The following is a 9,027-nucleotide window of genomic DNA, read 5'->3' on the forward strand; positions in this document are numbered from 1 at the left end:
CTGAGAGCGAAGGGCTGGAAAGACCTTCACAGAGCCATTTGCTGAAACCCTTTGCTCTTCTGTTTCTAAGGATCCGATTTCCCAAGCTCTCTTTGGTAACTGTTTCTGGGTTACACACCCGAGGTAGTTAGAAAGACCTCCCTTATGCAATTTAAGTGTGCTTGCTTTGGCTTTATCTTCAATGGAAGTGGAAAAAAGCTATTCATACACACCCCCACACCCACCCTTACAGTAATATCCTTTTTGATGCCTGGTGACCCATATTGAGATAGCTCTTCCGTAGCATTTCCCAATACTCATTGCACATAAATGTAGTGGGGTTTTGGTTGGCTTAAAAAAAAATCCTAGAGTTTTTTCACTGAGTGAAAAATACTAATGTCTGAGAATTTTAGAGCTGGATAGAATCTTAGAGATAACTTCTTCCAAACATCTAGATTTTATACACTGGAAGACTGAAATTCTGAGTATGTGATCTTGCTTAAGATTATACAGTTATAGGGTTGAGACAAAGATTTGTAAACAAGGCCTAGAAAATTTTGATAATCATGAATCACTAAATAATATTTAACTTATGCAGCCCTGGCTGTTGTGGCTCAGTGGATTGAGTGCCACCCTACAAACCAAAGGGTCACCGGTTTGATTCCTGATCACAGCACATGCCTGGACTGTGGGCTGGGTCCCCAGCAGAGGGTGAGTGAGAGGCAACCATACACTGATGTTTCTCTCCCCTCTTTCTCCCTCCCTCCCCCTCCCTCTAAAAATAAATAAATAAAATATTTTGCTTATGCTAATTTCTAATTTTTGCATTCTTCACATAGCACCTCCTGATACTTGTATGGTACTCTGACATTTGTTTTGAGCATAAGCAGTCATTCCCCCATCTAGTATAACAGTTGTTTACTCTTCTTCTGTCAGGGAACTCATCTTCCCTCAATTAGGCATAATCCTGCACACTCATGTCAACTTCTCTAATTTAAAGGGTCATACTGAATTTCAATTCCAATTCACTTAACTTTACCTGGCATTTATGGAACAGTTTTCACAAGCCAGGCACTGTCACATAGTACCTTATATTTGATCCTCAAAACAGTCTTATCCTGAGAATAATATTATCCATATCTTAGAAGTGAAGTGAAAATGAGGCACAGAAAGGTTAAGCAGCAGATCCAAGATGGTCTACCTGCTGACACCTATGTTCTCTGGCTTGTGCTCACAACATCATATAAATTTCGTACAACAGCAAGTCAGGGAATGATGCTTTCTTCCTGAAACCCCCACCGTGGAGGCAAACATGAAGTAGCAGAATTAGCCAAGGCTTATCCATAGAGAATTTCATATACATGTCAAGTTAAAGGTGAATGACAAACTCAACACTCCCCAAAATGTACGTCAATAAGAAGTAGGATCTTTCCTTCCAACATGTAGTCAGAGAAATGTACCCAAGGCAGAAAGGGAAGATGGTAAGCAGTAGAGCAAGACTGGAGCCTGAATGAGGGAGTGGTTGTTTTTAAGGAGGGGGGCGGGGATCAGGAAAAGTGTCTTGGAAAAAGGGTTCACATTTCCATGAATGGGAGGATTCAGGAAGAAGTTAGGGGAGAGGCGGTTGAATCAGAAGATAAGAAAGGGGCCCTGACACAAAGAAGGATTTGGGGAAAGAGGTAAAATGAAGAATGCCTGAAACAACTGGGGATAATTAGCTGGAAACCCCCCCCAGATAATTCTGGGGTTCCATTTGTCTGGAGGATAAACAAATCAAAGGCTAGAAAGACCTGTTCTGTAATGCTAAGGTCACAAAGTCAATAATGGTCTCAGAGAACCACGCCCACGGCCAAGAAAGATTCACGTCTCTTTGAACACTTAGACCTGCTCACTGATCACATGGGTTTCTCCCGGAGTGCTGAGAGACCAGTCAGAAAAATAATCTGGTAGAAGCCAGGAGACCCCCAGGCCAAGGAGCTGGGTTGTAAAATAATCACATATACCGACATTTTTGTGGTCTTGTTATAGTTTCAGTTACATACTTATGACCTTATTTAATTTCCATGGAAAGCCTTGCCACTGACTGTTCAATCACTGCTCTTAGAATGAGGAGAGCAGCCCTACGCAAGCCTGGGATCTACCTGCGTAACCCGAAGCACCTCCCTGCAGGCCCATCTCTTGGCTTCTGCTCTATGGCTCCTCACAACCCCCGCCCTGGGCCTCCCTCCGTGATGCAGAGCATTGCCACAGTTTTCTGAGGAAGAAGCTAAGACAGCAAAGGTCAGTTGATTGGGCCTCAGGTCACAGAGTTTGTCTGTGACAGGGCCAGATTAGCTTTGGATATGTGGCCACAGAATCTTTAGTTTTAAAAATCACCCTGAACTCACTCCAGGTCATTCATCTAGCTAGACCTAGAGATATAAATTGACTTCTCCATATGCCCAAACCGCAATCACTGAGTCCCCAATCTATCACTCGGAGCACTACAGAATTCTTACTATTAATAACAAGCCAAAGAATGAAAACCAAGATCCATTCTTAAGTTATCAGCAAATTCCACGTGCCTCTGCGCTCCAAACATGCAGATCACACATTGGTTGGATTTTTAAATATTGACATTGTCTCCCCAAGCATCTCATTAATAGTTCTTTGCCCCTCAAAAGAATATTGGGTAAAATTCTCTAATAAGAACCATTAGGAAAGTCAATTACTATGAAAATAACTTAAAAAACAAAATAAAAGCCAATAAATTTGACCTTCCTCATCCCTGCCCTCAGATCTCCCAGGCTTCTGTGTTTCAGCGATGTGGGCTACCTCTGTACCCTAAAAACACCCAGACTTTCCCATTTGCAATCCCTTACTCATGTAATTATCTCAATCTGGAATACCCCGTTTTCCTCATTCTTAACCTATCAAAGTCTACTCATTGTTTAAGGGCTAGTTCAATGTCACCTGGTATGAAGCCTTTCCTAATCCCCCCAACTGGAATAAATCCTCTCTTTCTTCAGCTCTTATTTCACTAAGCCTATAGAGTGGATTTTTTTTTTAAATTATGTGTCTGTCTCCTATTCTAAATTGTGACTTCTTGAGGACCCAAAGCAAGTGGGATTCACGTGGGCTGGGTGCACAGGCTCCCAGTGCGTACTTGACATATGTTTATTGAGTGAATAAAATTAACATCAAATGCAATTTCCCCTTTTCCCTTTTCTTATCAGACATTCAAAGATATTCAACATCTTGAGTGTCTTCCTGCTTACAATCTGTACCTCCTTTTCTACAAATATTTCATAAGGGGTAAGCAAGCTGCTACTGTTATGAAACATTTGCCAGGAATTGCTAGAAATAGTGCACAGTTCATTAGTTCCATTAAATCTTAAGGCTTTCTTTCTTTCTTTCTTTCTTTCTTTCTTTCTTTCTTTCACTCTTCCATTACAATTCAGTATAATTCTTTTCTCTCCCTGTTAAGCACTAAGGAGAGTGCTCACAAATCAGAAACTACTAAATATCAGAGCCAGAGATATTCTAGTAATCTAGCCTCTCTTCTCATATTGAGCATCAGGGAAATTAAGCCTCATAAAAAGTAAGTTACCTGCTTACAGTTAAATAGCAAGTTCCTAGCATGCTGAGACAAGGTTGAGATCTTCTATCGTCTAGGCATTGCTCTTTCGAATTCTGGAAATGTGTTATATGGTTTAATTTCTAAAATTTTAATTGACCCCACTCCCTACTCTTGGTTGTGAATTCCATTTCTTCCTTTTGAGAAGAGGGAGTCCGGCGTTTGGTGCCACCTCCATCAAGCTTGATAGTCCTAAGCCGGACCCAACCTCCTGCTGCCCAACCGCTCTTTGCAGTAAGTAGCCTTGCACAGATCTGATGCCCTCCCTTCTCATTGTCCTGTCACCCACACGCTCACCTCATTCCAGTCTCCAGTCCTCTGCTTTGCTCTTCTGTTACCAGGGAAGCCCTCTCACCATGCTTTCAATCCAGCAACTCATTCCTCACAACAGACTTACACAGTTTGTAGAAGTCTTATCCTTATGTGCGTTACACAGAGCTTACATCATCTACTCAAGTCCACACACCTTCTAAATGGTAGACCTGGAAACTCTAGGTTATAAAGAGTAGAAATAGGAGATGAGCCCAGGTCTTCCATCCCAAGGGAGACCCTGCTCTTTCACATTTATTCCATTCTCTCAGGAGATGACATGACTAGTTTATAAACTCTTCTTTCTTGAGTACCTTTGGGGAAACCTGTTTTTACCCTAGAGAGTCATTTCCTAGAACAATTAGATGGGTCATTTCCTAGAGCAATTAAATAAGAGAGTTGGGTCTTCTGGTTTGGGAATTTTTTCCAGCCAAAAATGGCAAACATAGGCATGATTGCGGGGGGTGGGGGGGCGGGGAATCCTGTAAATGGGATATTCACATTTCCTCACTAGAAAAATTCACCTTTAAGTAGAGTACTCAATGGAAAACTCCAGTGGAGAAAGGAAAATTTCTCAAAGACCAGTGAACAATTGCAAAGAGGAATTTTGAAACAGACAGGACAGGCATTTGTTAACCTCTGGTATTTGTTACTACAAGTGCTAGGCCTTGCAGAGATAATAACTTCAGAACAAATGAGTGTGTTTGTCAGACCTAAGAGGGATTTTGCACTGGCCTTGGGTATATAGACTTTCATAAAGAAGAGTGCCTGTGTTGTATTCTCTAAAGTTGTGTTCTTGGATGGGCACAGAGGCTAGAAGGCAGCATAGAGCATCCACACAATAGAGACATACAATACATACTAGCTCTTAGAGTGAGGACAGTCCTTTTCAATTGATAAACACCTGCAGCCCGGAAGAAAGAAAAGGAGAAAGGGAGGGAAGAAGGAAGGGAGGGAGAGAGGAGAAAATTGTCAAATGCTATTTCTCTATTTACCCCATTAAATAATTCTCAACTACTATAAGGATAAATTCTATTCTATTCTAAATTCTGTTTTCCACCCAAATACTAACACTGGTCTCCAACATCCAAAGAATACACAAACAAGTTAACCATGGAAAGATTAGTATGTAGAATTAGTATGTAGTCTGTTTATTTGAAAACCTTAGAGATGAGGCAGCTCATAAAACACTTACAATTTTCTGCATGCTTAGAGAACTCTCTAGGAGTCAGGGTAGTGTTGCACACCGTCCAGGGCACAGCGAGGAGTGAAGCGGCACTGGGCACAGCAGGGCTGGCCCTCTGTGACCTCAGCTCTAGCCACTCTCTGTCCCACGGAAGAAGGCACTGTCTGGTGCGACAGATAGAAAGAACAGATCCTAAGTAAAAAAACAGGAGGTGCGATATGTAACCAACAAGAACACCATGTTGAGAGACAAGGGACTGCCACAACCATGTCCTAACTTACCTTGTGGCAATCCCACCCCTTCGCAGGTATCAGGAAAATAAAGGGCATGGACAGAGGGTCCCTAAGATTCTCTCGCAGCCCTAATATTTAATGGTGTTTGTGATTCAAGTCACATACTTCACTTTCTGTTTTCCTACCTATACGGTGACCAGGTTGGACCAAATGGCCTTCTAGGTGCCCTCTAGCTCCAAGAGTGACTAAATCAGGGTCACTAAACAGATGGTTGCCTAAAGCATAAGGAAAATCAGGCTGCTCCCAGTGTTTTAGCTCAGCCTAAGGCATGAGGTTTGCCAATACAGGTGAGAGAGCAAAGGGTGAGGCTCTGGGCCAGTTGGGCACACAGTGGGAGCTTCCAGGTCTGAGGTCACCATTCTCCCTCACAATCCCTGCCTCCAGAACAGCTGCTCTTGTAACCCTAATCATCAGAAGATTGGATGGTCTTGGGTTTCACAACAAACCTAAGTCCCTTTTAGAACCTCTGAAATCACCAAGTCTGAAACTCTTGCCTGAGCATTCCTGATAAATAGTTTTCCAGTCTCTGCCTGAAGATTTCCTGTTGCATCTTAGAGAGCTTTGACTATAAGAAATATCTTGGGTCAAGCTGTGGGTCAAGGTCTGTCTCTCTGTAACTTCTATGACTGTCCAGGTCTGCTCTCTGAGGCCTCCTATGGCAAGTCTGTCCTCTTCCTATGGAAACCCTCCAGATTGGGGGACAATAGGAAAGGCCTTAAGTCTTCCCAGGATAAGGGACTCTGTTTCTTCTGAAGACAATGGTTCTCAGCTATCGTACTCTCCTGGTCTGTAAACTCTTCAAATTGTCAAGCATGACATGGAACTTGGGGGATAAAAGACCAAGGTTTGAGTTGTTCACCCACCAATGGACCATATTCCACCAACACAGCTGGATTAAAATTTTTATTTGGAGTAAATAAATGTTGGACACAGAAAGCTTGTAAATGATGAAGTACTACATAAAAAATTACTGCTGCTACTAGATACTACTAAGAATTATACTGAGAATTATCATTGCTAAGAATTGTAATTGCTACTATTAAATCCAGAACATAATCCAGTTGTCTTCTGAGAGACTAACTAGAAAAGGGGGATCTCGTCCCCTGCTCTGGATCTTGCGTTTGTTCACATTCAGCCGAACACCTCCTGAACTCTGGCAGGCAGGCTGTCTCGGAGTTAGTTCATTCTGAGCTTCCAGACACATGAATGCTGCAGATTTGTTACGCATGCTGTTGTCAGCTTTTCCAGTTCTTGTTACTGTAAAGTTGAGGAATTTACATTTGTCTCTGACATTTTATCTTGTTTGCTCACCTTTTACAGAGGCTTTTGCACTATGATTCAGCCATCAAAAACAGTGCTTTCCAACCCTGGATTCATGTGAGAATCATCATGGAAATTTTTTAGCGTTAATATTTCTCCTGAATCAAGATTTTGACTCATTTGTTCTAGGTAGGACCTGGGAAGCTGTATCTAAAACCGGCATCTTAAGTGGTTGTCTGTCAGCACATTGGGATTCATCAGCCTGCATTTGGCAATCCAGGCTCTCATCCCCTCTCCCCTGCTCCGTTTCACTTGCATACTTGATAAACATGATTTTCCGAGGGAACTGCCTGAAGGCTAAGAAGATATCTACCAGGAAGGGCAGGCAGTAACTCTCCCATAACTTTTGCATTCTGTTAATGTTGTTCTTTTACAAATCACTAACTTTCTCATTCTATAAAATATTGCAGCTACAGCAAGAAAGAGGTGAGCAGAGTATATGGGTTATCAGATGCATAGAAACCTCAAAATATCGACTTTCTTCATCATGTAAGAACCTGCCTGTCTATGCTAGTGGTGTGCAGTCTGGCCAAAGAGAGTGTCCAATCTAAGAGTCCAGAGAAGTTGACTGTCTCCTTGGTTCATCTCTATCTTATTTTCACATTGAAACCCTCAGTTTGAGTAATGGTTAAAAGGTCCACTTGCTACTCCAGTGTCCATGACAGGCATAGCTAATCAATCACAGTCCTCTTCCTGGAAAAGCCTAGATGTGGCCTCCAAATTCTTCTCAAACTAGAGCTCAGTTCATCCACTACCAATCTTACAGGCATGCAAAGTGACAACTATTTACAACCCCCAATCTAGCCAACACTTTCCCCCTCCATTTTATAGGGAAGCCCTGGAGAGATTAATTTACTTGCCAAGTTCACACAGCTTCTCTAAAATGATCTGGGAGAATTCTACCTGGACTACAAGGAGCCTTATGTCTTCTTTATTCACTCAGCATGCACATACTGAGAATCCTCTACATGCTAGACAAGCATTGTTGGGGGGGAGGGAACTAAAAAGGAAAGGAATAGGATATAGTCCTTTTCTCATGTCTGAAGTCCAGTATGATAAGACCTACCCACAAATAATGACCTCAGGGAGGCAGGGACAGAGGCCAAAGAAGTGCTAGAAGAAAGAATCACATGATCATCACTCTAAGAAAGAGAGTTCTTCTCATCCTTTAGTTAGAATAAGCACACTAAGCCCTGGCTGGTGTGGCTCAGTGGATTGAGTGCCAGCCTGCTAACCAAAGGGTTGCTGGTTCAATACCCAGTTAGGGCATGTGCCTGGGTTTCAGATGGTTATGCAGTTGGGGGTGTGTGAGAGGCAACCACACATGGGTGTTTCTCTCCCTCTCTCCTTCCCTTCTCCTCTCTCTAAAAATAAATAAATAAAAATCTAAAAAAGTAAAAAACACACTAATTTATCATAATAAGAAAACATGCTACATAAAATTCATGCCTGTGTCTATGTGATCCCTTCAAATCTGCAAGATAGGGGCCCTGTCATATTTATTATCTCAATAACATTCAGCATAATATCATGTACACCCAGAATTTCAACTCTGCCCCCAGTCTAAATGTCATTATACTTAGGTTCTGGGCACATGAGAGCATGATTGTGTTTCTAAAGACCTTTTAAAATGGCTTAGCTCTATGACTACTGGATTTCTTCATACTGTTCTATGTTACAAGGCTTTTCCCCACATTACTAAACCTGTGGTCTACTTCTTATATGCCTCTTAGACAACAGTCTCCTTCTTACAGAAACCCAGAGATCATTTCTCTGGCCTTTTCAGGCCCTCAGAGACCTACTCCAAGCCCCCGACTCATTTGTTCTCAGAACTAGGCATTGAGAGCCTACTTCTTTCAATGAAAACAAGATGTCATTTTGTTTTTGAGGTCAGAGCTCAAATCTTTCTTATTGCTGCGGGTGAGATGATATACAGTTTTCCTTCCTCCATTTAAGTATAAAACATGCCCTAAAGTACATGCTAATTAATACATCTGTTTGTCTTACAGAGCAGTTGACAAGCATCTATTTAAACTGTGATTCACATTTTTCCTTTCATCCTGTCTACAGATTTTTGTGCATGAATCAAATGAGGAGCCTGATTGCATTACTATTTTAAAGAGCCAATTTAAAAGTTCATTAAGCAATACTGGTGTGCTTTAGTGCAGGTAATGGAAAGGTTGTATGTGGCATTGATAAGCTGAAAAGTACAACTGGATTTGGTGGCCGAATTCATTTCTTTGCCTTTCCAAAATTGTCTTCTGGAGGAGAACTATGTGTCTCAGTGGAGACAGGTGGTGGGCATTTCATCTGTGCAAAGCACG

The 9,027-nt window shown here is 41.9% G+C and overlaps 1 long non-coding RNA gene across 2 annotated transcripts in view; it reads right to left on the reverse strand.

The window, feature by feature from the left end:
• Positions 1–5,250, reverse strand: part of LOC123480230 (uncharacterized) — a 65,614-nt gene extending 60,364 nt beyond the window's left edge. Inside the window, exon 1 of one of the 2 annotated variants that reach the window (XR_006656144.2) lies at positions 5,100–5,250. This is a non-coding gene — a long non-coding RNA (uncharacterized lncRNA). Of the gene's footprint in view, positions 1–3,892; positions 4,020–5,099 lie in introns of those variants that run through there. The other variant, XR_008426133.2, reaches the window with a different exon arrangement.
• Positions 5,251–9,027: the final 3,777 nt, after the last annotated feature.

Source organism: Desmodus rotundus, chromosome 2, assembly GCF_022682495.2.
Source record: "Desmodus rotundus isolate HL8 chromosome 2, HLdesRot8A.1, whole genome shotgun sequence".
NCBI classification, from domain to species: domain Eukaryota; kingdom Metazoa; phylum Chordata; class Mammalia; order Chiroptera; family Phyllostomidae; genus Desmodus; species Desmodus rotundus.